The sequence below is a fragment of the Ornithodoros turicata genome, chromosome 1, assembly GCF_037126465.1.
Source record: "Ornithodoros turicata isolate Travis chromosome 1, ASM3712646v1, whole genome shotgun sequence".
Taxonomy (NCBI): Eukaryota; Metazoa; Arthropoda; class Arachnida; order Ixodida; family Argasidae; genus Ornithodoros; species Ornithodoros turicata.
The window spans coordinates 174127120-174134318 of record NC_088201.1 but is presented as its reverse complement, the minus strand read 5'-3'; positions in this window follow the sequence as shown (position 1 = coordinate 174134318).

Here is a 7199-nt window from a genome sequence, read left to right as displayed (position 1 = left end):
TGGTGAGCTCCTGTCTGTTGTACACATACTCATCACATGCACACCTCATGAATTACATCGCAAACATCACTTCAAGGAATTTTATAAACACTTCTTACCTCTTCACCCAGCCCTATTGCTTGGTGACGAGGGTCTCGTCTCTTTTACAAGCGTCTTTGACTTCCTCAGAGACATTGGCGTTATTAGCCTTCTGTAGTCTTATACCCCTGACACACGGGCACATTCAGAACCTCTTATCTCAAGGGTTTTTGGAAATTCCACAAATGACACAGGAAACATTCACGCAGCACTGTTTCGCGCGCTCTCCGGCATCGAACTTGTTGCCGTATCTACTAAAGCAGTTGAGAAGTAAAGGCCCTAAATGTGCCAGTGTGACAAGGGTATTACACGTATACACTCATCTTTTATTAGTCATCGTGTTTACTCTTAAATAACCATAACATCACCACTGTCTCAACCATACCTCAGTGTATGGCGCATTATGATCTTTGTTGTCAGTGGGTCATTAAACTCCCAATCATCATCATCAGCAGCAGCAGCAACTTCAGACATTTTGCGTGAATGCCTGCACCACACAATAACAGAAAAGTCACTACAGAACCATAATAGAAAATTCAATGTAGACGCAGCACAGGCTAGCTGATGGAAGATCATGATGAACTATAAGCCGGAGCTGAGGCAACACTATCAAGGAGGACACCACATACATAGGGTATGAGATTTTCGGGTTTTATCCGGTTCCTCCCGGGTTGTTGTCGCGCGGCTGGGAACTACTACACAAGACTGCTGCTGTGGAAGAAAGGAATGGACGGAAGGAGGGGTCACAACAGACCAGACGTTTTGGTGTCACGTCGAGGCACGCCTGGTATGCAACCGTTCCGCGTGACAAACCCGTTCAGAGCAAGGAAATGATGTATTCACAAAGTGAGCCAAAGTTAGATACCCCGTAACAACAAGAACCTGATCACAACTCCCCGAAAAAGGCTCAAAACGAAAAGCTTGTACACTCGGCCGTGGGAAACAGGAAGCAGATATTCCACAAGATACTTCAAGTTGGATAGACACAGAAAGTTAATTTACTTACACAATAACCACAAGACTGAATGACCAGCGCTACTCTTACAAGTCGCTTTCGTAATACAAGCTTCCTAGAAATCATGGAAGTTTCCTTCCAAAGTGGTTCAGAATTGTTACACATTTGCAAATGTGCTGCTGAATTAGAATATGGACACTGTACGTGTTGGTCCAACCTTGGAAAAACGCAGTGAGAGGCTTGGCCACTGTAGACGAATCCACACTAATCAGAATGGAATACACAACGTTTTTGTGCAGGGAACAACAACAACTTTATTGAGAGATGATGAATGGGGAGTTTCTACCCCATTGCTGGTGGTGGTGCGGGGAATGAAATGATGAGGCCCTTCACAGTAACGATCGAAGTCCTACGATATCCAGAAAGGTGAGGAGAGCTTTGAGGGCAGAGCGTTGGTGGGCTGGTTGTGTAAGGGAACAGAGAACATAATTTTGTGTGAAAGAGGGGGCGAGAGTCGTTAAGGGGATCCGGAGAATACGGTTCGGGAACGTTGATAGTGTGGGGAATGGAGAAGAATGTGCTCTAGATCTTCTACTGCACTGCAGTGACAGCCTTGGGGAGAGTCTAGTTCTCTCAAGCGGTAACGCCACTGCACTGTAAAAGCCACATCGAGGCGCATGCGATGAATTAACGCGGCATCTTGATGAGAGGTATGTTGAGGCATGCGGAAAGCCAGCGCTGGATCAACTCTGCTCACCATGGCCAGGGGGGAATGTCAGCGGTCCAATGGCGGGTAGCCAGGGGAGTCACGGGGCGTCAAAGTACGGAACCACTACCATGTTACATGGAACAATGTACCATTGTACAGGAAAATGTACCAGGGAACCACTACTATTGTACAGCGAATAATGTAAAGCGTTCTGTAATTATTCCCAAAATCTCCATCGTATCGTGGAAACAAAATGAGGCGATTCAACCTATGCACGAAATAAAGCAATCCAAAACGCGTTCTCATAATCCGTAATGGCAACATAGCTAGGACTCTGGCTGGCAAGGAAGCACAAGAAGCGAGGAGGTTGCGCCGCGGGATTGACGGCTCGGAAAGGGAAGTCAGCAAAGGAGCAAGCACGTGGTTTCTAAGGCATGTCGTCGTTGCGTGGGTTGGAAGACCATCGAAGATGACGAAATTCGGTACTTACGAATTAAGCAATATGCGGGCCAGTTTTCTTCAAATTATGCAGTCGCATTGTAACACGCGAAGACGGGACTGCAGCAATCCTTCGAATTAACCGAATTTCGAATTAAGCGATATCGAATTAGTGTACTTCTACTGTACACACTTGCCGCTTTGAGCCTTTTTTGGGGAACCGCGTTCAGGTTGAGGTTGGTCATGGGGCATTTAACTTTCGTTTGTGAGATGATTTGCTCGTTTGAGCTGTCTCGCATGTGTCATCCTGTTTGATAGTGTTGCCTTGATAGTAAGGTCATGCTTATATTTCATCATAAAACTCTGATCATGTTGAAAATGGAAAGTTCACCACTCGTACTGCTCCGACGTCGTGCCTTTGCAACAGCTGAAGTTGTGGCATCTGCTGAGGCACCTGCAGTAGCAAGAACAAAGCAATGTGTCCACATCAAGGTCAAGGGCTGCATCCATCTTATGTACTGTAAGATAGGTCGCAAGATGTAACAAAAAGTAATGGAAAAGTACGTAAAAGTAATATGCAGATCATGTACCATGACAATGAAATTCACGAGCCCTTCTGTGAACGGACCGACTCCTTTGGACTCTAACGTTCTTCCCACTATAGTTTGCTATGATCAATTTGGAAAAGCTTGTCCCCACTGTCCCCTTAAAATCATTAGAAACTCTCAAGAACAGTAAAAACAAAAACACAAACAGCAGTGACAACACACGACACTCCAAATAAAGTTTTTACCATTTTCACAGGTTACGAAAATATGAAGCACCACACTGGCTAATTTTTAAGTTGTGTTACGGTTCTGTTTTTCTCTGGGGGTCTGCCACACAGATTTTTCAAGTTTATGAGTTCGGATGCAAACTGCTCGGCGGTTAATCTAGCTATATGAAAGCTCAATATCAGGTCACTGAAACTGCAACTTATAGACTGCGCGTCGCGCCACATCACATTACTAGGAAGGAGTGGATCGTTGGAAAAACAAGCACACGATGGTGTTGCCCTCGTCTAAGTTTGTGGTTTTTCGTGTTTCGTGAGCTGAGGTCAGGGTAGTATCTGATAATGAAGAAAATGTAAGAATTTCCTAACAACAGGAAACATGTCATGCACAGCATCTATGGAAAATTAAGAACATTAATTATATAACGGTTAACCCATTTTATTAACAACGAGTCACCAACACCTAGGATGAATTAGTCATGTACGGAACGATACGTATGCTTATATGGACGGCAAATTTTGTTAGCGGTGTCTTACATGTGAGCAGTCCTGTAAAGTGTCAACATTTAAGTTTTAACAAGCATTGCGTTACGAGAGGTCTCTCTTTAATAAAAAGAGGAGACATCAAGAACATGTGCTTTCTTTTTCGTATAACGGGAATGGAAAAGGACAGACGACACAGAGCTTTCACTTGCAATTGGTTCACTCCCAAAGATTCAACGATAGTCTGAAAGGTCTCGTGACTCAAAAGCAACGTCCAGGTTAGACAGGTTCACAGGCCACTGACTCGTATTATTACCCAATGTAGATGGCGTCGACTATTTCTCGGACTAACTTAGAAAGGTATCTGTACAATACGTTTGCATTATTGCACTTAGGAGGCATTTTAAGGAGCCGATGGCATGTCTTTTTGAGTGAGACTGACTCAAGGTGAATCAAGGTGACTGCAAAGTTTTTTTTTTCTTCTTGATTTTTCGTAAAGGATTCTTGCACCAGTTGCATCCCTAAATATAAGATGGATCCGTCGTTCGACTGTCTGTTTACACAGCATATGTTGTTGAGGCGGCTTTCTGTATATCTTATTTAGGTGTTGGTGCTTGGGCTGCAATCCGGAACGCCCAGATGAATTTCTGTGCTGCCGAAGCGTCGTGATTATTTCCCAAATCTGTGACGAAAACAACATTGACTGCATTGCTCAGCATCATATGTTTCCACTATTGTGCCTTCACCGTGAAATTCTCTGCGCTTTTGTACGACACATGAGGCACTACATCCCCACCCAACTGGAGCAACACAGAGACGAGAATAGGTACTGTAATAGCCATATTTTTATACTTACTGCACCGTGATAGTTTACATACGAAAACCACGAAAGTGTGAGGAGTACATGTAAAATTTCTAGAATACCGAACTAAGTTTCGGGACTGCACGAAGAAACTGAACATATTCCTTTTTATGTTTCTGCAGTACCCTACGGTTTGCAGCATATACCTTGTTCTTATGTTGGGTGAGGGGCCGCCTTGGCCGTGGACATCGCAGGCAAATGCCCGGCTGCTGCGTATCAGCTATTCGCAGTACATTTCCATCAGCAGTCTATCACGGGTTTCAAGGTGAGATACATGCAAGAAACAGTTCCGATGATGAGCAATCTATTGAAGTTGCTATGATCTGTATTGACCTCCCAATGATTTTTTTTAGAGATGGCTCACTCTATGATTGGAGAACGATGTTGCTGTGCAGCCTTCCTTGAAACCTGGCTGTACTCTCGTACAAGCTACACAGAGACCAACCGTGAAACAAATAATTTTTATTTACATTGATAAAAACACACACACACATGTGATGGTGCAGAGATTACAGGATTTTTCGATGTTTAGCAGAGTCGATGGCTCAGTCGGTAGCGTGTTCGCCTTCTGATCCCGGTTCGAACCCGGCCGAGGACGCCAACAACTTGGTGGTAGGGTACAAGTTGCTTAGACACGCCGTCTTCCGCGAGGGATGTTAAATACGGGGTGCCGTGTGGTGAACTTTCATCGCACGTTACAGAACCCTCAGGTGGGCAAAAGCAATCCACAGACCGACCGCTGTTGCGTCGCTCATGATCCAAGTTGTCTCTCGACGTTAACACCCAATTGTTAAAAAAATGTTTAGCAGAAGTTACATGTCCATCCCAAGAATCCCAAGGACCCATGTTGAAAAATACCTCAAGATTGTTTGATCATTGCATGCCTACCTCTGCATGGAACTGAGGCAGACATGTGGAACACTTGCGCTGAAAAGAAATATTAGTTACAAGCTGGCACAACGTATATGAAATCCATTTGTGGCTTCCAAATTAGGCATTGCATGTCTTGCACATTGTCGTAGACATCTAAATCATAAGAGAAGTACATGTGTGTACAGTGCTAGGTTTTGAACCACTTATGGAATTGAGAAGCTTTCTTGTCATTATCTGCTCTGTATAATCATGTTCTTTCTCATTGCATAATGATTCGTAAGCTTGTTCATCAGCATGTAGTGCGCAGTAGATATTCAATTTTTGTGCATTTGCAGCAAGTGCTGTGGGAATAGGGCAGTGTACCGCCTCAGCGGCGGTGAATCGCCCGCCCCATCACCATCCAATGTATGTATGTATGTAACTTCTGTGTCGACCATTTGTCACGACGGTAATCACGTAAACATCATGTAAACGTCTCTTGCGTTCCTCGGCCTCAGCCTATGAAGAACCGCTAATGTTATGTTTGATAAGAGCCGCGAAAAGTGGTTCAGCAAGGTATAACTGTGCCGGGAACACCGTCACATGAGGGAGGTGTTTAATTAAATCACAGTGAAATATAGCAAAGGACTGTTAGTGGTCACGTAGACAGCAGATCCCGTTCACCAACACATCAATGGATTGTATAAGTAGTCTTCCTGTCAATGGACAACAGTACATTTTCCTCCCGTGTATACAGAGCAATGTTGACCGAGAGCTTGGTTTTTGGATGCCACAAAACACTTCTCGCCAATATGGTGCACTGTGATCATGGACTGTGACTCAATGGGGCATTTACAGCTCAGTGTCATTACCACCTGAGGAAAAGTTGACTCTCTCAGATACTGTCACTGCAGTGCTGTAGAAGACCCAGATAATATCCTGTGTCATTGCCCACACTACCAAGCTTTCCAAACTGCCATTTTAAGATTGATTGATTGATTGATGATTAAATTGATTGGCCTATGGCTAAATCGAGCCCACGAATGCCTGCTCTCAAAGCTCTTTTGGCAATTTTGAACTCCATGGGACAGTATTTCCTTCCTCACACCACAAGCAGCAATGAGGTAGAGTATTGCCTCAGTCAATGAAACTCCCTGTCCATCTCAAAATAAAGTTGATGAACAACATCTGCAACTTCTGCGAGGTGGTTCAAACCACTCTTATAACTACATGTTATATAAACAAAATACAGAAACCGACACTGAAGATTTTTGTTTAAGTTTAATTTGTACATGGTTTCGCGTGGATTTCCACACTTCCTCAGGTAGGACCTGAGGAAGCGTGGACCTCCAGTGTCGGTTTCTGTATTTTGTTTATGTGATCTACAGGACTTCACTCCCCTCTTCGTGTACACTTCAACTACATGTTATGTGTAACCTAGGAAGGCTGGTATGTGGGTGGCTAGTTTGCCACAGTACCACAAATAAGAACACAAATGGCTGATAAATCTCCTACAGAATCTGGGCCAAAACGATGAGCACTTGGAATAATCACAGTTGTCAGTACAATGCAGAGGAAGATACAGTAGACTACCCTCAAATTTTGTACTACTTTTTCTGAATTACTTGTAATTATGCGGCAGCTACATAGGCAGCAGTTCAAATGCTACTCACAATTGCCAAAACTTCATGTTAGCACTCAATTATTTTTACAAACTTTGGTTTGTGATGTGATGAATGTTTCGGTGACTTCCATAGGCCCGGTTTCACCAACTCTGGTTAACTGAACCAATATCAAGGGTTGCAAATTCTTGAACTTAACAGGCACTTCTTTTTTTGCATCGGTGATGTGGTGAATATTTCAGTAATAACTCCTTTAGTGAAGCGGATAGTTTAATGACCGTTCATCTTAGTTCAGATGCTGAAAAGTTTGGTGGAACTGGGTCATTATATAGCCTTTGTGTTCTGGTGCTGTGCAATGGTTTTTCGAGGGATTCAAACTACAAAAAAGGTTAATAATAAAAAAAAATGCTTGGCATACCTACCTACAT